We start from the raw sequence: 27,942 nt of genomic DNA, 5'->3' as shown, positions 1-27,942 counted from the left end.
GGAGGCGGGGCCTCCGAGAGAAAGTTTCCACCGAAACTTGAACTGGGACGCAGTGGAGGACATCTCGTCCTTGGGGGCTCGCCTCCCCGCGAGCTTCACCTCCCGTCCCGCGCCACGCCGGACGAGCAGGCACGCACAGCTGCCTTCTAGGCTCCTGTGAGGAAAGGAAGCCGCACACCGCGACGCGCGGACGTCGTCGGTTTCCCACTTCCAGAAGGTGCCAGTGCGGAGCCTGACACTCCCGCCCCACTCAGGTTCCCTTCTCTTGTTCTCTTTTTGCTCTGATATTTGAACCTTGACACGACAGTCCCACAGTAGACCTGAATCAAAAGATGAACGTGGTCGCCTGTTGGTCTATTAGAAAACCGGCTGGCATGAGCAGGAGGCCATTTGGTCCCAGCAAGGAGGCACGAGTTGCGGTTTTGCAGTTAATTTTCTTAAGGGTAATTTTATCCATACGGACCTTACGTATGGGCTAGAGAATATTGCACAGATGTGTCGCGCGTTCACTGCCAACTGTCCCCGCTGCCACCCCGCCTCCAGTCAAAATAAATAAACAAATAAATTAATTAAAAGAGGGCTGTTTAATGTGGACTGTCCTGTGGCAAGGACGAAAGTTCACAACTCAGAATTCCCCCAGAGGAATCCAGAGGCGGAGGGAGGCGGTGGCTCTTTGGCACTGCATGGTACCTTAAGCTCTTCCAGCGCCCAACCCGGGACGACCTTTGCCTAAGGACTGGGAGCATCATGCCACGCCAGCTCTTCCCTTCAGTCTCCACACCCCTACATGCTTGGACTGCCTAGTTCAGGCTCTGCGGTCTGGACTCTAAATCCCAGAGTTGGAATCTGCATCTCGGTTAGCAGCTCTCTTGGCATTTGCATTGTCCTGTGGTTAGTGTGGCTGACACTTGAAGTGAGCCTTCCTCCCAGCGGATGGGGCTACACCACAGTCAGCAAAAACGGATGTGGAGGTGTTCCACCACAGCATCCTACTGGCAACTCACCAAATCCCACTTCTGAGGAAGTGTCTTCCTTTGTTCTACATGAATGGCATTCGGAGATAACCAAATTCGGGTAGATGTGGTTTTCAAGTTTTCCTTGTACCCATGGCAACTGGATGATGCAAACTTCATGCTTTCTCTCCTACCTGCTCATCACCACCAACACTGTGCCAGAATCACAGGCTTCCATTTTTGTCACTTGTGGTTAAGTGGTGGTGGGACCCCACTCCTTTAATTCCAGGCAGAATTTAAGGCCAGCCTGGTCTACAAAATGAATTCCAGGATAGCCAGGGCTATAAGAAAAACCCTGTCTCAAAAATAAAGCAAAACAAAACAAAAGGAGGAAGAGAAAGAAGGGGTCCTTCAGAATCAGCAGAGGAAGAGCAAGATAGGGGGAGGAGGGAGGAGGAGGAAGAGGAAGAAGAGGAAGGGGAGAAAAAGAAAAGAAGGAAGGAGGAAGAAGATGAAAAGAAGAAAGAAACAAAGAAAGAGAAAGAGAGAGAAAAGAGAAAGAAAGGAAAGAAGGAAGGAAGGAAGGAAAAATAAGCTCTTCAGTATAAACTGAGGAAGGCTAAGATAGTATGAATAGAATTAAGAGAGTAGAGACTAGGGTTTTCTGCACAGCAGGTCAGAGCTTGGAATGTGGGTAGATAATTCCTCTCTACTCAAAAAATCCCTATCGGATACTTTTTGCATGCCAAGCACTCTTTGAGGGGTTGGGGAACAGAAGCATTACAGTCAGCAATCATGAAGCAAGCAATTTCTCAGCTGTGGTGAGCAACGGCAAGGATGTGCTATGCTGCCACAGGGCCATGCTGCCACAGGGCCAAAGCAACAATTGGTAACGAACTGTGAGCCAAAATAAATCTTCCCTCTTTTTAAGTTGATCTAGCTAGGTTTTTGTTACAGTAATAAAAGGCCAAATAACACAATTAGTAACATGCTAACCTTTTAAAATGGACTTTCCCTTTCCCAGTTTTATTCCTGTATACTCTCTTTGGCTGTATTACATATTGGTCTTAAGACACTGAAATTACACTTCTTTAATGAAGAAGCCAGACTGTATTCCTCAATCTTTCTCTTCCCGCTTTTACTCCTATTTGAAAATGCACTTATATAAAGTTGTATCATGTTTTCTAAATTTTTCTGTTTTAAATACCAGGAATCGTAAGTTAAATGTAAAAAGAGAAAGTCATAACACATCCAGACACACTTTCATACATTCTTATTCAAAGAGCTCATTAGCTTATGGACCTAAACGTATCAGTATGAAGAAGTAACAAAGGCCACCCCCTCTGTCTAAGGAACCTAAAGTGTAGCACAGAGAAGCATGGTCTCGACACCCTGAAATCTAAACTAAAGAAGACATGGAAACATTATCCTTCACAGATTAAATGTAAATTTAAATTACCTTCTAGAATTGAGCTCAGCCTATTGGAATAATGATCACCCTGTCAAGAAACTGTTTTCTAACAGCAACAAAAAAGTTGCTTTTGAATGATTTTTATCTCCTTTTTGCAGATGATCAAGTGGCCAGGCACGACTTCACTAGTTGTATAAGGTATGTTTATTCTTAAGCTCTTTTAACATTTACTGACCTTGAACTTTAACGTGACTCACCATAGCCCGGGCTATCTAGTCAAGTTCCAGGCCTTCATCTTCCAACTTTGTGACCCTGGTCAAGGAAATTCAAGTCTTATGTTTCAACTTCCTCTTTGAAAAAAGGTAATGATTACATCTGCATCACTGTATTGTGACTATATATTTTCATTTCCAGCACAGTTCAGACCATATAAGCTGTCAATAAACATTTCCAAGGCAATTTCTAGAAATTTATTAAAAGGAATCATTGTAAATATGTAGGAAATTCTATGTACAAGCTTTAATAGCGGGATTTTATAAGAACTACGTAAACAACTATCCAATAGGAGCTAAGTAAGTTTTGTTCTGAGCAAATGTAGTCTACCAAATACTATACTCTCAAGTTTATGATTTTTAAGTACGTTTAGAATTACAATATAGTTTTGGAAGTTGTTTGAGGTGTTTTCCCTCAGGGACAGAGACCTGGTACATGTATATTCATAAGAAAACAGGAGGCCTTTTGCTAAATTGTATTAGCCTTGGGTGTATATGGTCAGAAAAACATCTCTGAAAAGCTCCAAGCTAACATGTGAACGCCAGTCATCTTGAAATGCCAGTAGTGCAAGACATATTTATTTTCTTTGTTATACTTTTCTTTCTTTTCCCAACCTTCTATAATGAACAATGTATTGCTCTTATAATAAGATAGTTTTATAATGGGGAGGGTCTCTTTCTGTCTCTCTGTCTCTGTCTCTCTGTTTCTGTCTCTCTCTCACTGTGTGTGTCTCTCTCTCTCTCTTCTTGGCTGGCCTGTTACTCACTATGTAGATCATGTTGGCCTTGAAGTCATCTCCTAAATGCTGGGTTCAAAGGTGAGGGCCACCATGCCTGGCATTAATTTTACTTTTAAAATAAATTTTACTGAAGGAATAACAACACTGAGCTATCACCTCATACCGTCAGTGTTAGTGAGCATGTAAGAAGATGGCATTGCTCTGTGGAAAACCATTTGGCAGATCTTCACAATATTAAAAAAATAGAGTACTATATGATCCAGTAATCTCATTCTGGGTGTATAGCCAAAGGGTTTAAAAATAGCATCTCACAGAGATATGAGTACTCCCATATCCATAGCAGCATATTAATAATTATCAACAGGATAAAGCAGTTCCAACATTGCACCTCATCGGTTGTGCCTCCTTCTTTGGGTAGCCTGCCTCCAAACTGAGTCAATGCAAGTAATCAAAGTCTGCCCACCCACTGCAAGAGATATCACGGCTCCAGAGTCCCTTTAGTGCATCAGCTGAAGCCCTTGCAAAGACTGTACTTCCAATCCCGCTTCCTTTAGTCCTCCATACGTCTGGATTCCAAGATCCAGTAAGTTCCATCCCGATGTGAATCTCTGTCTTTGAGTTTGTTTTCCAGGAAACCCAGCCTACAGCATTTATTTAAAAATTTTCTTCCCTGGTGTTCAGTATTTTCTTCTTTTCTTGTATATTTGACATTTATATTTAATATATTCAGAGCCTATCTCATGTAAGAGGAAATAGGAATCTGTTGTACTTTTCTCCTTATTCCCAGTATCAAGTCCTAAATAATTCACCATTACTTGAGTGATGTGTGGCATCCTGCCTCTATACTGAACCCGCATGGATTCACTGGTCTGTTTAACTTTGAACTTTGCTCATTTGGCTTAAAGATTTCAATTGCCTTGTTTTGCTTTCTAAAATTGCCCTGAAATATTTGCCAGATACAATTCAGACTCATTCTATCCGCTTTACTCCAAAAAACTCTCAAATTTTTATTAGAATTATACTGAATTTAGTAGAATTTTATAGGAATTCAACATTTTAAATTTAAATCATCCCACCTGTTAGCATGGTATTTTGCTTCATTATTCGGCTATTTTCGAAGGCCTTTGATAAAAACAGACCTTGGGAGTGGGGTCTGGAAACAAAAGCCCAGGTCCTGAGCATGCTCTGCCAGCACTCAAGCCCTGAGCTGGGTCACCAACTCCCAGGCTCCTTGCTTTCCTAACTGAATGTCTGGATATTGTGTGATTTTTCTTGACATTCAAATGTCATTGCCACTTTTTTGCTCCCCCTCCCTTTTCTTTTTTAGACAAGGTCTTGCTGTGTAGCCTTGGCTAGCCTGGAGTAGAATTCACAGAGAGATTCCTCTGCCTCTGTCTCCAAGGGTTAAAAGTGTCTGCCACCACGCCCAGCCATTTTCTAATATAGAGCAATACAATTTATTTATGCTGACAAGTTATCTGGATGTCCAGGTGAACTCTTTTTAAAATTCTAATTGCTAGTTAGCTTTTAAAAGCATCAACTGATCCCTTTCCCTCCCAGTTTTAAACAATAGTAGATAAGTATATATCTACTTTTTTTTTTTTTTGGCATCCAATCAGTCTTCAAGTATCCTTCCTAGTTTTAAAGATATTGTCTCCATCAGTGAGATTACAGCCACACTGAGCTTTTTAAGTGGATGCGAGGTATCTGAACTCAAGTCCTTGTTCTTATTTGGCAAGCACTTTCCTGACTCAACTGTCTCACCAACATGCAGCAAGCCATTCCTGAAAGAATTAGCCAGCAAACCCACTTCCTTCCAAGGTCAGTGCCCCTGAGATCTAGTTTCCTCCTGTTACTGTTCAGCTCTAAATGGTCCTAATAGTCTCCCACCAAAGACCAGTCCTCCAGCACGTGATTTTATCCAAACCATGGTAGAATGACATTGAAGATATGTGTCTTTTATAATTGAACCTTGGCTCTAGACAGAATAATTAAAATGAAAATAAATAAATGAATAAATAATTCCCCTGGCGCCACAATTGATTTCAAGCCAAGATGAGACTATCTGTGTGGTCCAAAAATACCATAAATATTAGATTATAAAAGTTTTGGGTTGACTTTTGCTTCTAGGGTCCCAACTAGAACCTAGAAAACCATTGAAGAAAGTATTTTTAATTCAGATTTTAAGGAATTGCCACAGACATATAATCTAAGAAAAGTATTGTAATTTCTCTTTTTATTCCTTTTAAATCTTATGTACTTTAGTAATTTTTTATTGATAGATATTTTAAATTTTACCTGTTTTAATTGTTGCCTTCTCTCAAAGAATATAATCTGAGTGATCCTATTTTTTGTAATTTTTTTCAAATTTATTTTATTTGATATGCATTAGAGTTCTGACTGTGAGGATATCAGATCCTCTGGAACTGGAGTCACAGACAATTGTGAGCTGCCATATAGTGCTGGGAATTGGATCCGGGTCCTCTGGAAGAACAGCACAATCCTCTTAACCACTGAGCCATCTCTCCAGCCCATTTTTTGGAAATATTTTGAGGTGTCTTTTGGGACCCACCACATAACTGATTGATACAAATGTTCCCTGAGTACTCTATCAAGTGGTATTTGTTTTCTAGGCAAAGTTAGATACTTTGATAGACAGGAGGCAAAGCTCATTAATCTTCAACTATTTTGCCTACTTATTTCTTATCTGCCTCGTAAAGATATCCAATTATAGTTACCATTTTCTTGATTTTTTTCAAAACTTTAAGACCATTACTCTACATACATTTATGTAGTCCGTGTTTTGAATGTGTATTATTTAAGTCATATCTTTTCATTTCCTGGTAGTGTGCACCTTAGACATTGTTCTATTGCTATGTAGAGACACCATGATCAATGCAACTATTTATTATAAGAGAAAGTATTTAATTGGGGTCTTGCTTACAGTTTCAGAGGTTTAGTCCATTATCATCATGAGAGGGAGCCTGGCAGCATGCAGGCAGGTGCTGGAGCCATATCTGAGAGCTACATCCTGACCTGTAGGCAGAAGGAGAGAGAGACTGGGTCTGGCGTGGTCTTCTGAGACCTCAAAGCCCAACCCCAGTGACACACTTCCTCCAACAAGGCCATACCTCCCTATTATGTGACTCTGGCTGTCACTTGAGCTGTAGACCAGACTCCCAGAGATCCCACTTGGTCTCCTGAGTGCTGGCATTAAAGGTGTGGACAACCACACCCACTTCAGCTATTGCTCCTAAGGACTATGAACACCTACTTTACACCTCCCTTGTAGAGAAGCAGAATCATGCTATAAGAAGTGTCAAATCCAAATAGTTGGTAGCAGACCAGAAGACCAAATACCTAGGAGAGCTGATGTTGAGATAGTCTGACAGAGTCCAGCCTTTTTGATTAGATGATGCCTGCCTACATTAGGGTGATCTTCTCCACCCAGAGCTTGCTAATTTCAGTGTTAATCTCATCCAAAATACACCCTACAGTGGTTAGAAGAGGATTTCAATGAGGAATTGCCTTGATCGTGTTGACTTATGGCCACATCTGTGGGAGATTGTCTTGCTCTTGTTAATTGAAGCAGAGGGACCCACTCATTGTAGACAGAACTATTCTCAGGCTTGGGTCCTGTCCTCTGTACGTATGGAGAGGTACTGAGCTCTGCAATTGACTGTGGGTGTGACTAGCAGCTTCAAGTTCCTGCTACCGTGATTTCCAGTCCCGTGGTGGACTGGAGCCTGGAGCTGTGAGCCAAGTACGCCCTTTCTCTTGTGTTGCTTCTGTCAGGCTATTTTACCACAGCAACAGAAATGAAACTGGAACACTCTCCAAGCTGATTCTTATATCTTGCCAGTTTTAACGTAGGTGTGTGTGTGTGGTGTGTGTGTGAGTGTGTTATGTGTGTGAGTGTGTGTGTGAATGTGTGTGAGGTGTGTGTGTGTGTATGTGTGTGTGAGGTATGTGTGGTGTGTGTGAGGTGTGTGTGGTGTGTGTGTGAGGTGTGTGTGTGTGTATGTGTGTGTGAGGTGTGTATGTGTTACTAGAATTTGAGCCCAGGCCCCACTCATGCTGGACAAGCATTCTACCACCAAGCTATATTCCTAAGATTCTTTTTGATGTTTATTTTGAGACAGCATTTCACTGAGTTGCCCAGACTGGATTTTAACTCACTTTGTAGTCCAGTCAGGCCTTGAACTTATGATCCTACATCAGCCATCTGAGTATCAAGGTTACAAGCCTTTACAACAAGGTCTGGGTTGGCATTTTCTATTATTCTATTTCTTTATGTTTTATGCCTTTCATGCAAATAATATGTTGCTAGATTTAATTTTTAAAAATACACTCTGAGATTCTCATTCTTGTGATTTATAAATTTAATCTACTTATATATGCTATAATTTTTGGTGTATTGAAGTATCCTTGCCATCATTTTTAAATTTTGTTTTTGCTATATTTTCTTTGTTTCCTGATGTTTGACAAATCAAATTTTCTTCTCTTTGTTTGAAACATATATTTTATTTGTATTCTTCAGGTGAAGAATTACATGGATCATTATTTTTCCTTGCCAGTGTCTAAAATGAAGCAAACCCTTCCTCTCGCTAAGCTCTCTTTTCACACCTCCTCTCCACCACGTATCTAATCTCAGATAGTTATGGAAATGTTCTTCCTTGAATGCCCACTATTGTTTGCTTGGGAAAGGAGGTTGTTCTTAGCTCACCATCTCATCTGAAAACAGAAGTCTACTTCAATGCATAAAATTTCCATGTAAGTGCACTCATATAAATACATTCATGCCTTAAGAATAGGAGTAAGCTAGCTGGGCAGTGGTGGTGCATGCCTTTGACCCCAGCACTCAGAAGGCAGAGGCAGGTGGATCTCTGTGAGTTCGAGACCAGCCTAGTCTACAAAGCAAGTTCCAGGCCAGCCTCCTGGAAACCCTCTCTCAAAAAAAAAAAAAAAAAAAGCCGGGCGATGGTGGCGCACGCCTTTAATCCCAGCACTCGGGAGGCAGAGGCAGGCGTATCTCTGTGAGTTCGAGGCCGGGCTGGACCGATAGCCTCCGAAACAATACAGAGAAACCCTGTCTCGTAAAAACCAAAAAAACAAAACAAAACAAAAACAAAAATAGAAGAAGAAAAAGAATATGCCTATGCATATGTACATATGTGCATTTATTCTCTTCTTTATCAATTCCTGATATTTTATACTTATGTCAAGAACCAACCAAGTCCTAAACATTGAATTAGGCTTTCAGAAAACCATAAAAAAACCACAAAACTGTCTTTACCAACATAATCCAAGAAGTAAATAAAGTGTCTACCTTTACTTAATCACTTTATGCAAAAAGTAAGATAAATTTTAGTTATAAGGAATTTTTAAAAGGGAAGTAAGTTAGCTAAGGCTAAACCTAGGGAGGTCTAATAGAACGTTTCTTAACCAAGACTTTGATGAGTTAAGTAGCTTTTGTTGTTGTTGTTGTTGTTGTTGTTGTTGGTTTGGTTTGGTTTTGGTTCTTGGGGTATTTGTTTATTTACTCGATATATAAACCAGACTGGCCTCAAAATCAAAGATCCTCTGGCCTCTGCCTCCCAAGTGCTTGGATTAAAGACATTAACCAACCTGACCAATTTAAGTAGCTTTTTAACAAATTAAGATTGACAAAGAAGAACTGGCAAGATATCTCAGCAGGTAAAAGCACCAGCCTTGCAAACCTGATGAGCTGAGTTCCATCACACACACACACACACACACACACACACACACACACACACACACACACACACACACACACACTGTGGAATAATCCTTTTATACACTGTGAAGATTTGTCACTCGGATTGGTTTAATAAAAAGCTGATTGGCCAATAGCTAGAGGGAACAGTTAGACACAGAGAGAATTCTGAGAAGAAGAAGGGCAGAGTCTAGAGTTGCCAGTCAGACCCAGAGTGAGCAGGAGTTGAACGTGCCATGCTAATAAAGGTACCGCCATGTGGCAGAGTGTAAATAAGGAATGTGGGTTAATTTAAAATGTAAGAGCTAGTTAGTAATAAGCCTGTACTATCCGATGATCATTTGTATATAAACCTTGGTGTGTTTATTTGGGAGCTGCTGGTGGTACAGAAGCTTCTATTTACACACACACACACACACACACACACAAATAATAATAATAATAATAAATAATTGTCAAATCTTAAAAGTAAACATCTCCTATGAAAAAGTACTATCAACAGTGGTTTCAAAGTTAGTAGTATGATAACTACTAAGCCCTGTGCCCTCTTTCTCCCTGTAGAGCCTATGAATATTTGGTTCATTATTCCAGATGATGTCTTTAACATCCTTTATTCAGTCAACTAAAGGATGTAATCTCCACAGAAAAAAGAAAAAATAGTGCCTTAAATGATACATAGAAACTTCTTTTTCCCTAATCATCCTGCTATTACCAAGAAAAAGGTTTAAGTTAGTCCAACTCAATTTTCTCTTTAGAAAGCTAAGCAGACTTGCATATTTCCTAGTGATTGAATAATGACTAGGGCTAATTAAATTATCTTTCTCAGCTTTCAAGAAGAACCTATTATCCTGAAATACCAAGGCAGATTACTTCCCCCTTCATCACAAAAGGGTTCTGCACTTGCACTCTCCTGGAGTGTTTTATTCCTGTGCCATGGCACTCTTGGCTCTTCTTCTCCAAGGACCCACATGTATCGGTTCTCAGCCCTCACTTAGCTCTTCCTGATACGAGCTCGTCCATTTTTTAAAACTTTAAACATTTTCCTTCAGGATTTCATATCTGAGATTTGGTTTTCTTCAGGCAAAGTCTTGTTATGTTGTCCAGGCAGATTTCTTGATGCAACTAATCCTTCTGCCTCTGCCCGTGGAATAGCTGGCATGACAGCCAACACAACCATGCCTAGCCCCTTTGTTTGATCTGCCTTCTTTCTTTACAGGGGGCACCACTGTGATGGTCAGTGGTGAGCTCTCATTGGTCAACCCTTCCTTTGCTCCTCACTTTATCTACTGCCACAGTCCTAAGAATGCTTACCTGGAGCCTTTAAATTTCTCACAGACTGAGTCCTCTTTGTATCTTGCCACACCACCACACTTTCAACTCAGATGCGTAGGGCACCCACAGTTAGTTTCAAGAGGTTGCCCTAAAAAGACACCGAGAGGTTAAAATGAAGCAGCTATGTAGAGCTTTTGAAACAGAAATTTCAACAGAAAATTTTAGCCACTGTGAATTCTTGATTACACATAAGATAAAATGGTAGGAATAATTTAAATCCATGGGTTATCCTAATAAAATTGACTTCCTTCTATATCATTAGCCTTTAGTTCCTCAGCCATTCCTACTTCCATACTTCATAGTCTCATCCAAAATTTGAAAAGGTGACACTACTTGGAAAGTCACTCTTGTAGTTTAAAAAGGAATCAATAGTACCAATATTAAGGGTTATGGTGATTCGCGTTAAAACAAATCTATATAATAACAGTGGGAATCATTCAGCAGGGACTTTTTACTCAGTTGAAAAATAAAAACAAATATGAAGTTGAAACCTGTTCTAAGGAAAATATGTTCAAAACAAATAATCATCTGTCAAATAACAATTGGGTTTTAAGAGGCGATGAAAAATCAATAATAAATAACAAAAGATGCCTTAGAAAATCTGGTTTAAATACTAAAGATAATGTCTCAGTGTAGCAGTACTTTTTTGTCCAGACCGCCAGCCCACAAATAATGACAAAGAGATTTATTATTAATTATGAAAGTCTGGCCATTAGCTTAGGCTTGTCCTATGAGCCTTATAACTCAAATTAACCTGCTTTTATTAATCTACATTCTTCCACATGGCTAGAGGTTACCTCTACTCTGTATCATATGTCCAACCTCTTCAGAGTCTCCCTGGAATCTTGCTGGCATAATCAGCATGCCTAGATTCCTCCTCCTCTTCCTCTCTCTCCCTGGAAATCCCACGTATCCACTTCTGCCTAGCTATTGGCCATTCATCTCTTTATTACAACAATATATCTTCACACAGTGTACAAATGTCCCACAACAAGTTAGGGTTTTATTACTATGGATCGACACCATGATCACGATAACTCTTATAAGAAAACATTTAATTTAGAGGGCTCACTTACAGTTTCAGAGGTTCAGTCCATTATCATCATGATAGGGAGCATAGAGGCATGCAGGCAGATGTGGTGCTGGAGGAGTAGCTGAGAGTCCTACATCTTGCAGGCAACAGGAAGTCAACTGAGGCACTGGGCAGTATCCTGAGCATAGGAAACCTCAAAGCCGGCCCCCACAATGACACACTTCCTACACCAAGGCCACACCTACTCCAACAAGGCCACACCTCCCAATAGTGCCACTCCCTTTGGGGCCATTTATTTTAAACCACCACAGATGATAGTACAAATTGTGTATTCATTGCAAAAGTGCTTGGGATACAAAGTAGTTTCTAATATTTCATGTTTAAAAATGTGTGTGTGTGTGTGTGTGTGTGTGTTAATTTAAAACCAAACTTGGGACTAGAATCAAAATCTAAACAGGAGTTAAGTGTCCTACATCTTATCTCATAGGCAACAGAAAGTGGCCTGAGACACTGGGTCATATATTAAGCATATATGAGACCTCAAAGCCTGCCTCCACAGTGACATACTTCCTTCAACGAGGCCACACCTCCTAAGAGTGCCACAACCATTGGGGCCATTTTCTTCCAAACCACCACACACATACCCAACACATTAATATAGACAAATTAGACCACATCAAAATTAATAACTTCTACCATAAAATACATTTAATAAAGTAAAAAATAACACTCGGTTTGAAAGTATTATTGTATGTATTATTGGTATATAATGTATATTTTTGTATATATTGAAGACCTAATGCTCACAATAAAAAACTTCTGCAGATAAAAATTATATACTGTTTTTTTCAAAAAGACAGAAAATTTAATATTGCTACAACTCAGTGGCAATATTATAAAGTTGACAGTATTTGATTAAGCATTCCCCAAAGATGTAAAATTATTATTATATTACTAGTAAGAAAATGCAAATCAAAACAGCAATAAGATACCACATCTCACTCACTAATATTTAAAAAAAAATCCCAGAAAATAACAAAAGCTAGTAAGACAGTAGAAAAAAATGGAGTTTGTGCAATTTATCTATGTGTATAATAATATTGTCACTATAGAAAATAACATGGAAGACACTAGATTTTTAAAAATATTATCACCAGTCCTAGTCTTTTTGCACTGCTAAAACAGAGTTCCTGAGGCTGAGTAGTTTATAAGGAAACAGATACTTGTTTTACTCAAGATCTTGGAGGCTAAGACATCCAAATCCAAAATCCAACATCCAAGGATCATCCTGTGATGGAAGATGAAGAGGCAGGAGAGCTGTGATGAGTGATCCTCATTGTCACCTTGAGTGCATCCAGATTCATCTAAGACTTTAAAGAGGTTTCCAGAAAGGCTTGGCTGAAGAGGAAAGACCTACCTGCATTTGGGCATCACTATCCCATGGGCTACAGTCCTGGACTGGATGAAGAGAAAAAGAGGAGACAGCAAGCTGAGCAGCTGCATCCATGTCTGTGCTTCCTGAGTGTAACCGACTACTTCATGCTTCCATCCACAAGTTGGATGCTATCCCTTCAACTATGAGCAAAACCAAACCCTTCCTTCTTGTGGTAGAAATTTTTCTCACTGTTATGACAAAGTGCCTGTCAAAACAACTTCAGGAAGAAAGGATCTGGTGGGGTGGGGAGGCTCCTAGTTTAAGAAAAGATATAGTCCTTGAATGCAGGAAAGGCAGTGTGGCAAGAGCAGGCAGTGTGGCCTCTGTCTTAGTTAGGGCTACTTAGTTGGGTGCTTTAGTTCGGTTGCCATAATGAAACATGGCCAAAAATCAAGCTGGGGAGGGAAGGGTTTATTTGGCTTATACTTCCACAGCACTGTTCATCAATCACTGAAGCAAAGTCAAGACAAGAACTCAAACGGGGCAGGAACCTGGATGCAGGAGCTGATGCTGAGGACATGGAGGGGTGCTGCTTACTGTCTTGCTCCCCGTGGCTTTTTCAGCCTACTTTCCTATAGAACCAGGACCAGATGGCACCACCCACAATAGACTGGGCCCCTCCTGACCAATCACTAATTATCAAAGTGTCCTATAGTCGGATCTTATGGAGGCATTTTCTCAGTTGGTGCTCCCTTCTTTCACACACCTCTAACTTGTGTCAAGTTGACATAAGACTAGCCACCACAGCCTCTGTAGCCAGGAAACCAAGCCCAGGAAATGAGGCCCGGTTATACAACCACAAGGCCTATCCCACTGACCCACTTCCTCCACCAGGGCTCTACCCCCTAAAGGTTTCACAGCCCTCTAAAACAGTGCTATCAGCTAGGGCAAAGTATTCAAACACCTAATCCCATGAGAACATCTGACATTCATACTGGAATACTTTTTAAGTTGCTTTTGTCATAGCAACCAACAACAAATGCAAGAGCATACACAAGAGAGGGTTCACCTTTTATAACAAGTCTGCTCATCACAGTGATCCCACTTTTACAGCAACACTATTCATAAGAGGTCAGCCTTCTATTTGTTTGTGGTGATCAAATGTATTATACAAGCACTCTACCTAGACCATAACATCTTAAAAGCCCTCTCCCAATAGTGTTGCATTGAGATGGAAATTTCTAGCATGTGAAATTAAGGGGACACATTTAAATGATAACACCATGTGATGTAGACTCCTACAGGGTATAAACACACAAAACTAAAAGCAGTGCTTTTTTTCCATTGTGATAGTGTCACTGTACCCAGACCGTATTTAAACACATTATGCAAGCCAGGTTGTCCTTGAACTCTCAGCTGTCTTGCCAGTACCTGGGAAGTAGAGGCAAGATGAGGAAGTTCAAGGTCATTGTCAGCTACATAGCAAGTTTGAGACCAGCCTGGACTACAAGGGACCTGTCTAAAAAGAAGAAAATTATTATGGTGGCAAATTTATGTGTGCTTTACTTCAATTTTAAAAGTACATGTACATATGCATGCAAGTGTGTGTGTATATATATAGTGAGAACATGCATATACATACGCATACATGCATGTGTATATGTGTTAAAATATTCCCTTTGCCGACAGCAGTCATTCCTTATTTCTTTTTCTCATCTAGAGTGTTACCACTAGAGCATTATAAAAACAGGCAAAGTTATTCAACACTAAAGGTGAAAAGCTGGAGTCTTTGGCCATCTCTAACTCCATGGACTTGTCAAAAAGGTTAAATATGTCAACTTCTTGGCACTTTGGCAGTCCATTCACAGGCCTCTACTGGATAATACCTATCAGCCTAATTTGTAGAACTAGTCTTGTCCAACTCTGTCTTCTTAGGTTCTTTGGGTTACATACAACTGAATACTACACAAATCTGTTTAAATAAAAACAAATTTATTGACACCCATACATGTAACTGGCCACAGGCAAGGATGCCTTGAGGGATCCAAGTGATCTTCTTGACTTGTTCTCTCTCAGTTGACTGCATGCCAGCGGCTGCCAACTTCATTTGCCACAGTGCTCTAAGTTAATGATTCTCAATCACAAGCGAATCTGAGCTGCAAAGGTTCAGTGTCACTAACATGAACGTTTTTGTTCATGCCTCCAGAAACAGAAGAGTTCCCCTTGGGAAATGGTTTTCAACAGATAGCCCATCCTTGCCGCTCAAACTTTAGGGCACTCATATCACCCGAGATATCGTTAAACTGTAGTTTCTGATTCTCTAAGTTTGGGGTGAGCCTACCTTCTGAATTTCTAACAAGTTCCCAGATGTCACTGAAGCTGCTGGTCTAAGGATCACATTTTCAATACCAAGGCAGAATTCAGAAATAGGTAGGGATAATTTTCACTGCCACTGTGACTGGGAACACTCTTGGCAATCAGTAGTGGGGAATGGGGATGGTAAATCCTCTGCAGAATATGAGAGATTTCTACCTAATGGAAAAAGGAACTATCTGAAATGCCAGTGGCTGCCCCTCTCAGAAGCAACACCAAGAACAACGCGAGGACACCACAGAGTAAAGGAGTAGCCATGCAAAGGCACAGCAACAAGAGTGCAAGGCACTGCTACTGTGGCAAGTGGATCTGGCAAGGCACAGGGCACACCTGTGTGCTAGGAATTGGGTACGTTGAACAAACAAACAAAGCAATGAGGGAATAAGCAAATACACTGGAGAAAGTGTTTACCAAAATGGAAGGAGCAAACACCAGAAAGTAGCCCAAGACATTAAGAGTTGTAAGGATTAATTATTGACTCATATTTTTATACATATGTAGACATATTTGAAAGATAGTTACAGACATGTATATACATGCACACATGCGTTCACTACTATCCATTAAGAAAACTAGAAACAAATATAATGTTCTTCTCTCAAACACAGGTTTTTAATACTTAGACCAATTAAGAATTCCATTTACACCTAGGTCTCAAGATCTTGGTTTCTAAATAATGCCCACCACTAAAAAGAACTTACGGTGTGCTGGAGAAATGGATACCTTTGGACTGGCATTTGGAAGGCACATGATAAACCTGGAGTATTCAACCCAAATACTTCCAGTCCAAAAAATTAGGAAATATTCAAAAGAATAGAAATGTGCTATGATGGTCAGGGTTAATTGTCAACTTAACAAAACCTAGAATCATCCCGGAGATAGCTCCCTGGGTGTGCCTGTGGACGATTGTTTGGATTACATTAATTGAGGTGGAAAGATCTGCTATTCTTAGGCATTTTATGGACAGAAGATCCTGAACTACATACGAGTGGAAAAAGCAAGCTCAGCAGCAGCATGCATGTATTCATTGCCACTTTCCTCTGACAGCGAATGTAATGCTACTAGCCACGGATGCCTGGACTTTCCCACCTGGACATACCATAAACGAAAATAAGCCCTTTCTCTCTTAAGTTGCTTTTGTCAGGGTATCCTTATCATAGCAACAGGAAAAGTAACGAAGATGCCTACCAAGAAGAAACAGGAGCCACCTTGAAGGGGTTACCACTACATAAACTTGAACATTAAAAATGTTTTTAACACCAAAACCCCAAAATAAAATAAAAATCTAGGCACAGTAGTGCATGTATATAATGAAGCAGAGGTGTTACTTAAGCCCTGGGGCTCAAGACCACCCTGAACAACATAGCAAGACCTTGCCTCTAAAACAGGGGAGGATAAAAATCAGAAATCCATGAGTTCATGTACATAACAAACAAATGGAACCCCTCCTTATAATAAAATGATAAGTGGCAATAAATATATTAGGTTGGTGAGAAGAAATTAAATTTTTGGATCATGGATTTTAAATCATTATAACCTACCTATGGTGTGGCACAGACAAGACTGCATCATTCCTATGGTCTTTCTATCCAGGAAGTAGCACCTGATTCTGACCACAGCCACAGGCAAGGGTCACCTACAGAATATGGGAGCTGTACGTTTTCATAAACTAGAGAACAAAATAATAGAGAGACTTGAGGATTCTCCGGACTGGAGGAGAATAAAATAACATGATGACTATATTGGTCAGGGTTCTCTAGAGTCACAGAACTTACAGAATGAATCTCTCTCTCTCTTTCTCCATGTATATATACTGGAATTTAGTGGAATGACTTATACAGACTGTAATCCAGCTAACCCAATAATGACTAGCTGTGAGAGGAAAGTCCAAGAATCTACAGTTGCTCTGTCCCATGAGGCTGGATGCCTCGGCTGTATATTCTAGAATCCTAAAGAGGCAGGCTCCAACTCCAGTGAAGAAATTGATATGCTAACAGGTGAGGGCAAGCAGACAAGAATGAATGAACCCTCCTCCTTCCATTGTCCTTATACAGGCTTCCTGCAGAAGGTGTGGCCCAGATTAAAGGTGTGCCTTCCAGTCTCGAGATCTGGATCCAAAGCCTTGTGTCTTCATGCCTCAAGATCCAGATCACAGGTGTGTCCTCCATTTCTGGATTGTAGTTCACTCCAGATATAGTCAAGTTGACAACCAAGAATAGTCATCACAATGACCAAATACAGTATGTATCCTGGATGGGATTCTGGACCAGAAAATAAAGTGAGATATTTTGGAGATGACTGGTTTAAAAAAAGAAGTGAGTGGGGTTTGTAGACTGAGTGGTTGCTATGGATTTATGCTCTCTAAGGGTCCCTTGTAATTAAAGGCTGGTCCCCAAGGTGGCATTATTGTAAGGTAGTGAAACCTTTGGGAGATGGAGCCTAATAGAAACCCTAAATCATTGAGGGTATGAGGTATTTCTGGCCTTGCCTGGCTGTGAATTCTTCATGAAAGAGAATGACCTGGATTAAGTTCCTATAATGGACAATTGCCATAGCATGCTCTGCGCAGCTTTGGGACCGACCTGACTGGGGCAATAGGGAAATGAAGAAATAACAAACACACACACAGCAGAAAAGCGGGAATCAGGTGGGCCCAGCACTACAAAGATGTATCAACAACACCCAGAAACTCAGCATATTTCTTAGACACAGCAAGAATGAGGAGGAGACTGGCTAGCTATTCTTAGCAGGAGGTTGTATGGGGCACTCAGGTTGTAGCCATCCTGGAAGAGGAAGCTACAGTTTCTTCATACACTGGTTTTTGCTAAAGACCAACTGTTTGTAAACATCTGTACTTGGACCAGGGGAAGGCTTTGCCATTTCCATGAGTCTGAGACACTGACATGGCCACACTTGGGTCAATAATACACATTCACTGGGGACTTCATCTGCTCCCTGAAGATCTAATGTGGAAAAGGAGAAAGTCAGAGTAGTAATATTCTTACAGATACAAATGGTATGCATGAGCATTTACACGTAGAGCCTGGAACAAGCATTACATAGTCAAGGAGCAATAAAGAGACTGACTTGAGCAAAGTAATCGTGGTGAGGTTCAACCTAGGGAGGACCTAGAGATGACTGTTGTTAAACTGGAGTGGGCAGCTGTAGATTTTTACCTCTAACTTTGGTGTCTTCTGAGGAACTGCTTGTTCTCTATTTCATGTGGTCCCTGGAGTGAGTCCAAGACCAGGACCTGGTCTATTACAAGATGCATCTTTCTGGGAAAAGTGTGTAGGCCAGGGATGGTTGTATATGCCAAACAGGAAAAGTCAGAGGCTTCTTCCCAGGGTTGCTGAGCAGATGTGCGAGCAGACATGACTCTTCCTCCCAGGACAGTCAGGCTGGAAGGATGTGAATGTAAAGCTGCCAGAAGTTGTTTTACTCACCACCAGAATTAATGTCAGCTTTTGAGATTCCAAGCTTACATAAAGTACCTTTTCTCTTTTCTAACGCTACTCCTTCTCCTGGCTTGGGTTGAGTTCCTACATGAAAACTTCCCAGCCAAGGGGCATGGTGCTTACACTTTCAGTCTCAGCAGCGTGGAGGCAGAGGCAGGAGGATCTCCGTGAGTTCGAGGACAGCTAGGATAGACAGACAGTCAGTTCTATCTCCTTTGTTCCTTTCGCATCAGACACAGTTGGGGCTCTTAGGATAATCTGGCTTTACATTGCTGTGTAAATGCTTTGTGTGTCCCTCTGTCTTCCTAATGACACCGCCCCTCTAGCTGCAGCTGACCGTCACTAACCCTTTTGTTAAAATGCACTGTAACAGCCAGGTGCTGCCATCCCACGCCTTTAATCCCAGCACTCGGGAGGCAGAGGCAGGTGGATCTCTGTGAGTTCGAGGCCAGCCTGGTATTGAATGAGTTCCAGGACAGCCAGGGATATTACACCAAGAAACTCTTTTCCAAACAAACAAACAGACAAACAAAAGATGCATTGTAACCACCCAAAAAACCAGGGCTCTGGTCTGTATAGACCCCCTCTGCAGGTCCTCTCCACCCCAACAAAGGCCTGCACTGTGTCAAGTTTCTCTCTCCCTGGTCCGTCTGTCCTTCTTGTTTACCTTTCACTGGGTGGCCACATGGGGAGTCGGTAGGTGACCTCTCCACCTGGGGCCTCAGGTTCCTTTCTCTCCTGCTTCTGCCTCTGACACCTTCCCCACTTCCTCTTGAGCAACTCAACAGGGGCTGTATGGTTTTTATTCTAGCATTAAATATATTAGTCCTATGCTACACCTATGTTAAAATGTCAACAAACTATACCCATGGTATCACAACTTCAAGGGTAAGTATGAAGAGTTACAGGTCCAAAGCCAAAACTGTCTAAGACTATCTTACTGGTTTTTTGTTTGTTTGTTTGTTTGTTTTGAGACAGGGTGTCACTATATAGCCTAGCCTGGCCTTGAACTCATAGAGATCCACATGCCTCTGCCTCTGTCTCCCAAGAGCAGGGATTAGTCATACACTACCATGCCTGGCCATTCTCAGCCTTTTTGATAAAGATGCATATGAGGCACAATTTTGCAACCAAAACTTAAAAACTAAGCAAATTAACTTCAACACCACTTGAAATGACCCTATTAAAACCCATCTTTACTCTCTGATGTCTGCATTCAACCTCCTCTAGAAAGAACATCAATCCTCGAATCTTCTAGATTCTCTTCTCTGGTGCTTTTTCTGTCTTTAACTCTTTTGTTTATCCTCTGCCAACTCAGAGCTGATCAGGTCAATGCCTGTCTACATCTGTGTCTCTCCCCAACCTCATGATCCTTTTTCTCTTACCAGTCTTCTGTTCTTATGGGCTTCTAGTGGTCCATCCAGGCTTCTGCCCTGCTGAAGGGTTCTGGTGGGTACTCCTAGGTTCTGCCCCCTCCTTCTCGAACTTCTGTTCTTTCTGCCCCTCCCTCTGAGAAACCTCTGAGTTCTTCCAGACCCGTGCTGATCTTTGAGTTCATCCATTTCCAAAAGGTAACTTGGGGCTCACAAAGATGTTTGCCTTCCTTCTCCCTGCTCTACACCCCCCTGTCTTACCATACTAATACCCCCTCACCAGTGAGCGCCACACAATCTTGCCCATCCAAGGATTCTGACTCTTAAGTGATGTTTTCTGGATTATTTATTGCCATATGACAAAGTTAATAAATTTCTTGTATCAGAATAAGGAGGTAATATCAGACCTAGGGTTGATTACCAGCCCCACCACCACCACCACCGTAGATTCTTTAGGTTTTGAGGCTTGTAGAACTATTTGCATTTTAACAAGTTCCCAAGTGATGACACTGCTGCTGGTGGTCACAATTGTGCTTGAAGAGTCACTAGTTATGATCAGAGATCTTGAGCGTTGACACTATTGACATCTGAGGTCAGATAATTCTTTCATAACTCTTTGTTGTGGGGCTCTTTGCGGGATGTTTAGTCAGCAGAATTCTTGACTTCTACCCAATAGACATGAATAGCACCTCCCTGTGACAAAATTATCTCCAGCCAGATATGGTGGCTTACACCCACAGGAAATTGAAATAGGAGGATCTCAAGGTTGAGGCTGGCCTGGGCTACACAGCAAGACCTTATCAAAAACAAAAACAAGCAAAAACAAAAACTAGGCATTTCCAATACCATTTGAGGAAGTAAAATTGTCTCCTTTGACAATTACAGGTTCAAGAATATTGACTAGTAACATGAGCTAGCCTTAAAAATATATTTTAAGAGGACATGCAGTTAACATGCACATATTTATATGAATTTGAGGAACATGAAAGACAATATAATACATTTTTATGAATACATACACATATCTTTAAGTTAGAAATAATTATTGAAAAGGCACACAGCAAAATCATGAACATGAGAGAGGCTGACTGTATTAGCTACTTTTCTCATTTCAGTAAACCAAATATCTGGCAAAAGCCACTTAAGGAAAGACTTGGTTTGGCTCACAGTCTGAGAGGATACAGTCCACGATGGTGGGGAAGGCGTGGCTTTGGTAGTGTGAGGCAGCTAGCCGCACCGCTTCCGCAAAGCAGCAGAGAGAGACAAATGGTTCTCCTTACACTCTGTTCCCCAGCCCATGGGAGGCGTTGCCTATATTCAGAGTTGGTTTTCCATCCTCTGTTAAACACTTCTGAAAATCTTCTCATACCTACACCAAGAGGTGCGTTTCCATGGTGATTCTACATCCCATCAAGATGACAGTGAAAACTGACCATCACACTGCCTCTGCAAAGAGGAGTAGCAGTAGGCCTGGTGGCATTTTCTACCTGCAGTGTGCAAGTTTTTATCACACAAGCATTGCTGAAATTGGTAGCTCATTTCACATCATATTCATTGTCAATTCCTAGTGACAGGAATTGCAAATATTTATCACTTGTTTTGTTACTGTAGTTCCCCATATTCAGAACATTTTTTCTGAATTAAAAAACATTCTGGTAAGTAAAGCAACCATCCACGTTACTGTTTCCTTTTCCCATGCAGTGGTTGAAAATGCAGGATGGAGTTCAGTTGAAAAAGTGCTTGACCACCCCCCCTCCATGCACAAGGGTTTGGGTTAATTCCAGCATTTTGTAAATTGAGTGCATGGCACATAACCTATAATCCTGAGAAGTAGGGCCGGAGGATTAAAACCTCAGAGTCAACCTCGGTGACATAGTGAGTTCAAGGCTAATGCAACAGTCTCAAAATGTATAGATTTTTTTTCTTTAGGACCTTTATTTTGGATGTGTTTCAATTTGGTTTTGTGTGTATGCTTCTACCTAAACATTACTGTCCTAACCCTATACCCAACACTCTGGAATTTTTAAGTCCAGTTATTGGCTCTCACCAGATAATTTGGTTACCATTGTCCACTTGGGTTAACTGGAAAAAATAGCTATAACTTTCTCAATGCACACTTCTAATCTCTGAAACATAACTATATTTCCTTCTTAGAGACAGCTAGCTTGTCCTCTAGTGAAATGTCTAACTAATGAGCAGTGTTCCCACTCCCATGGACCGTTACCGTCTCAGAGGCTATGCTGCAAACTAAATTGTGTCTCTCATATGACAAAATGAATAGAAAAAATGCAGCAATCTCCATAGTACTTCCAATTCCTTTTCCATTATACATTTTATAATGAAAATATATATTGATTTTATAATGAGAAAAGGGGATAATAGATGCTGTGATTTTTTTTGTAACTTCTTAATGTGGTTAAGTGTATGGAACGTAAGATTTATCAGCTAGCCATCTTTTAATCTTCTGTGTATATGGCGCGTGTGCATGCGCGTGCACAGGTGTGTCCATGTGCCATGGCACTCATGTGGGAGTCAGAGGACAGCCTCATGTCATGAGTGCCTTCCACACTGCTTGCTGTTGCATACCCAGGGCTGGTTGGCTAAGAAGCTTCTAGATTCTTCTGTCTCTACTGTCCATCTTCCCACAGGAACTGAGATAACGGAGATTCATGTACCATGCCTGGCTCATAAGTGCGTGCTGTGAATCTGAGCCCAGTTCCTCATACTTTCAGTGCAAATATGTTACCCACTGAGGCATCTTCCCTGCCTCTCATTTAGGCTTTGCGTATACCCTTCTGTGACCCTAACTAAACTGACGTTGTTGGCAGTGTTGGCCTCCCTCTCTAGACCTTTTCCATTTTCCTCAGCCGAAATTCTCTACACCTGCATCACTGACCCAACTTCCCTCCCTCCCCGAGGATCCCGGCAGCCACCATTCTGCCCTGTCTCTGTGAACTGGACTACTTGAAGACTCCTGGATAGATTCAATCCCATAATGTTCATCCTTGGATGACTGGTTTATTTCACTTAGCAGAGTGTCTCCAGGATTCCTCTGTGTTGTAGAACATAACAAAGAGTTTACGATTGTTTTCTGAATGGGAGTGTATGAAAGTTTTCCTCCTGAAAGGTAATTAGCAATGGCCAGCAGGCTCGAGGCTGTGCTAAGAGGTATTTATTTGAAAGAAGTAAAAGGCTGGCATGGACTCTGTATGATGTAATGCATGTCCCACGGGGGAAATAGACCTTGCTTGTTTTCATTGAACCCAGGCATCTCTAAATTGATACAGTAGTCAGTAATCATTTTTCCTTACAGGGAATTTCAATCTTGTTGTTGTACTCAAGTCAAGTAGAAATGTGCTGATAGTTTCCAGAAAGGCGGCTGTAAAACCTGCTTAACTAGAAAGCTGTCGGTGTCCAATTTATCCTGCTCACAGGTCTCTGTATTTGATGGGATTTGGAAACTGCATGAATCAAAACAGGAGGACTCAAAATATAGAGCAGGGTTTGATTCAGGATCTGAGGCCCTTCATGTTTGATAGATTTTGTTTATGACAACTTGCAGCCTTCTAATCTAGGAATTGCATCGCACTTATCTGTGGGCCAGTTTCATTTCCCCTTTCATCATTAAGAGGATAGACTTTTTTTCGGGTAAGCATTCACAGTTTTTCATTTACCGCTCAAGGCTTGGGGACAGTTACCTGCCAACACTAATGAGATGGTCTTTGAAAAGTTGGGTGCCTTGGTTTTGTTTTTTGTTTGTTTGTTTGTTTTATTTTTGTCTTGTTTTGGGTTTTTGTTTTTTGGTTTTTTTTTTTGGCTGACAGACGGCTTTGCTGTTATACTGCCCCACAGTGGCGGCATGAGGAAATTCATGTAGCCGGAGCAGAGCGTTCTTCCTCTCACCTGCATCTCTCAATCTTTCTCCTCTCTGATGCTTATTCTTGTTCCCATTTACACAGCGCATTAAAAAAGTCTATCACAGGGGCTTAGATAGTAACTCAGTGGTGATAGTGTGCCTTTCTGCATGCACACGGCCCTGGTTTAGCCCCCAGAACCAAATGAAAAGAACAAATGAAATAAAGCATTTACCACAGATTGGAAAAAAAAAAAAGGGGGGGGGAGTTAAGAAACAGTTGCTAAAACATTAAGTCTTTTGGTGTTCCAAGAGCACCCGCTGTAATTTCTGTCATGATTTTTGAAAAAGTAATTATTTTATCATTTATAAGATAATTGAACTTGATAGACTGCAGCATGCATTAGAGCATATTCCATCTGAACCATGATAAGAGACACAGTTTTCCATTTGCTACTTTAAAAGGGTCTTTTAAATCTGGCTCTAAATGTTTACGAACCAGTATAAATTTTTGCTAGCTGTTCTTTCATTTGAACATTTTCTAAAATCCTAAATAAAATCAAGACATTGGAATAAAGCTTTCTTCAAAATAAATTTTTGAAAATAATCCTATCCAGAAAAATTTAAAAACTCGTATTCCAGATATTCATGGGACTCATGCTTACACTAAAAAAAATTCACCTGCTAAAGTATAATTCATAAAGCTACAAAAAGTAAGCATTTTATGATGTCATCTATTCCAGCTTAATTATTCTGCCTCCTGTAAATCTTATGTGACAGTGTACAACACAGAAAAGGTAATAATAGGAATACTTAACAATTGCACTGAGCTTTACAGTTTAGTGTTTTATCAAACTGGTTAGGGAGGACTTATCAATGATTTCAAAACAATCGTTTTCCTGAATCTGTTGCTATTCGAGTATGGAGAGCACCTGCCAAATACGTATTAAGAACTCTTGAAGCCAGCGTGGTGGCATGTACACATAATCCCGACACTAAAGAGGCAGAGACAGGAAAATTCTTGCAAGTCTGAGGCCCAACTTGGTCACACAGAAGTTTCAGGCTAACCTGGGCTTCACAAACAAGTAAACAAAAAGTATTGCTAGAAAAAGAATACATAAACATTTTCTTAGCAAAACAGGGCAGCTACTTCTATTCTACTCATTCTGTATTTCCTCTGCCCTCAGCAAACGCAGGTCTTGGTTCTTTTTGTCTAGAGGGGTTATTCATATATTTATGTTTGAAGGGTCAGGGCGATTTATCATCCTGCCTGGGTTGTGGTTTTACATTGACTTCAACCACAGGACATGGTAGGACCAACAAATGCCCTAAAATATCTCCTACAATCCAGACATGTCCATCTTTACCTCCACTGTGAAGAAATCTTTTCACATATCCCTTCCCCAGATAGCTTGTTCAGCAAGCCTGCAATCACACTTCTTACAAATCTCCAACCGTCCAGCTAAACAACCAGAGCCTAGAACTCAGAACATACTCAAATCTGTCTCTCTTTCCTTCTAGGCAAAGCCACAGCACTGTGCCATACAGGAAGCTTTTCCACGGTGAAGGTTTCCATTCACCGCTGTCTTCAGGGTTGTCCCAGAAAGAGGCTGTGACATCGTCGTCGTCGTGACTGACAGTTCTGAGTGGTGCCTGATCAGTGTAGAGCCAGCATTAAAGCAGCCCTCTGACCACAGAGCATGCCTCATGAGGCCATGGGTGTTTGGGTGCAGAAAGCACCACAGTCAGTATTGACCAGAGTCTCCCAGAGGAACAAACTGTTGGAATACACATATATGGATTTATATGTCCATATATAAATAGGTATATATCTATATACAGATTATATTTATATAATGTGGATCTATATATGGGTTTATTAGGTTGTCTTATACAATATAGGTTGGGTAGTCCAACAGTAGCCGTCTGCACACTGAAGTTCAGAATCCTATCTGGTGCTGATGGCCTAGAGGATTCCTGGAGAGCTGCTGATCTTCAGGTCATGTTGGACCACTCCCTAGTCCTCAGACAGAGAAGCTGAGTTCTGATGTCAGCAGCAAAGGCAGGGAAAGTTCAAAGATGCTATCAACCCTGGAAAAGACTCTCCTCCTTCAGTCAATCAAATTGACAACCAGGGTTAACCACACAGGAGCCTCTCGTGTGAGCGGTGTGTAGTGGTGTACGTGGTTTCGGGCATCTTGGATGTACCCCTTCGTGTATTGAAAGACTGAAGTTCAGAAAGGATAATACGACATGACAAAGCAGAGTTAACTTCAGGAGTGCAGCTCTAGCGTCATATGAACAAATTAGCCAATAAAATTCGTCCTCTTAACAAATTAAGAGACCTCATATGACCCTCTGAGTAGATGCAGAAAAGATAATTGACAAAGTTCAACTACATAATTTTAAAAACTAAGTAACTTCCTCTAAGTGGTAAAGGTTATCTATGATTATCTGCACCTAACATCACTAAACTTTGTGTGTATGTGCACACCTATAATCCTAGCACTCAGGACACAGAGATAGGAACATCACAAGTTCAAGGCTAACCTGAGCTACATAGTAAGGCCCTGTCTCAAAACACAATAGAATGTGAAATACTGAATGTATCCATCTTAAGATCATAAACAAAGTATTGATATCAACATTTCTTTCAACATTGTAATAGAGCAGCCACTCTCAACCTGTGGGTCTTGACCCCTTTGGGGGGGATCACAGACCAGATATGCTGCACATCAGATATTTACATTCCGATTCATAACAGGAACAAAATCACAGTTATGAATGACTGTAATGAAATCACAGCAACAAAATTATTTTATGGTTGGGGTCACCGCAACCTGAGGAACTGTATTAAAGGGTGGCAGCCCCAGGAAGTTTGAGAACCACTGTGCTACAGGGTTCAGAAAGAGGGAAACGGTTCCCACCAGCGGGCACATGCTCATCTACGTAGAAAATGGAGTAAACGCTCTGAGAAAACCACTCGAATTAACAAATGGGTTTAACAGAGTTGTAGGATGTAAGATCAATATACAAAAATCAATACAACAGATTGTTTGATAAATCAAACTAACTGACCATTTGTTAGTAAGATACTATAATGGTAGAAACATGTGATTATACCGTTTGTCAAAACTCGTGGAATGTACCACACAAAGAGTGAGCCCCAAGTAAACTGGACCTTTAATAATCATGCATCAACATTGATTCACCAATGTAACTGCTTATTGCTAGTTATTACTCAGGATGCTGGTCATGGGGAATACATTTCAGATTGTAAGAGCCAGAGGATCAGGGATTTGCTGAGACTGTATCCCTTAGTAATGTCAGCCATTACACCCTTAAAATCTCACCAACATGACTGCCTAGACGTGAGCTGAACAAAGACAATAGACACGCTCAAGGGACAGGAGAAAGGCCACCAGCCTCAGCCCCACATGAAGAACTAGACGTAACTAAGGAATGCTGAGAATGAGAGAGATAGGCTTCCCCAGGGAAGAGCGCATCAGTTGGTTAGCCAACACCAAACGCCAGCCCTGAAAACATACATACACGTACCATTATACAAACTGAGCAGGCTGTATCTAGTAATATAGATGTGTTTACGTATGCACGTAACAACAATTAATGAAGAAAGGAGGCCATGAATTTGAAGAAGAGCAAGGAAGGATTATGGGAGGGTTTGGAGTAAAGAAAAAGGAAGGGGAAAATGATGCAATTATATGATAATCTCAAAAATAAAACGTAATTTTTAAAGTATGTCTGTCTTTCTAATTACTGTCCACCAGGAGGTGAAGACCTCTTCTGGCACGCTCTCCTGCCAGCATGTTCTTCCCAAAGGGCATGGGGCCAAGTGGCCATGGACTGACCCTGAACTGGAGACAACCTGGTATGCCTCCTGATAGCATGAATGATGACGTACACAGCATTTCCCAGCGCATACGGCTGCCAAAAGGATTGTGACCTGAATCTATTCTTGCCTATGGCTTAACCTCCTGTGTCCAGGAAATACATCTGGTGTAGAACAGA

The 27,942-nt window shown here is 41.0% G+C and overlaps 1 long non-coding RNA gene across 1 annotated transcript; it reads left to right on the top strand.

The window, feature by feature from the left end:
* Positions 1-27,942, top strand: LOC121142451. Its single transcript, XR_005879491.1, has 5 exons — positions 1-254; positions 2,523-2,562; positions 17,284-17,384; positions 25,435-25,737; positions 27,702-27,942. It is a non-coding gene; the product is annotated as an uncharacterized LOC121142451 (long non-coding RNA).

This window comes from Mesocricetus auratus, unplaced genomic scaffold, assembly GCF_017639785.1.
Source record: "Mesocricetus auratus isolate SY011 unplaced genomic scaffold, BCM_Maur_2.0 Super-Scaffold_100009, whole genome shotgun sequence".
NCBI lineage: Eukaryota > Metazoa > Chordata > Mammalia > Rodentia > Cricetidae > Mesocricetus > Mesocricetus auratus.
Note: the sequence above shows the minus strand (reverse complement) of the source record. Positions and strands in the feature narration are given on the sequence as shown.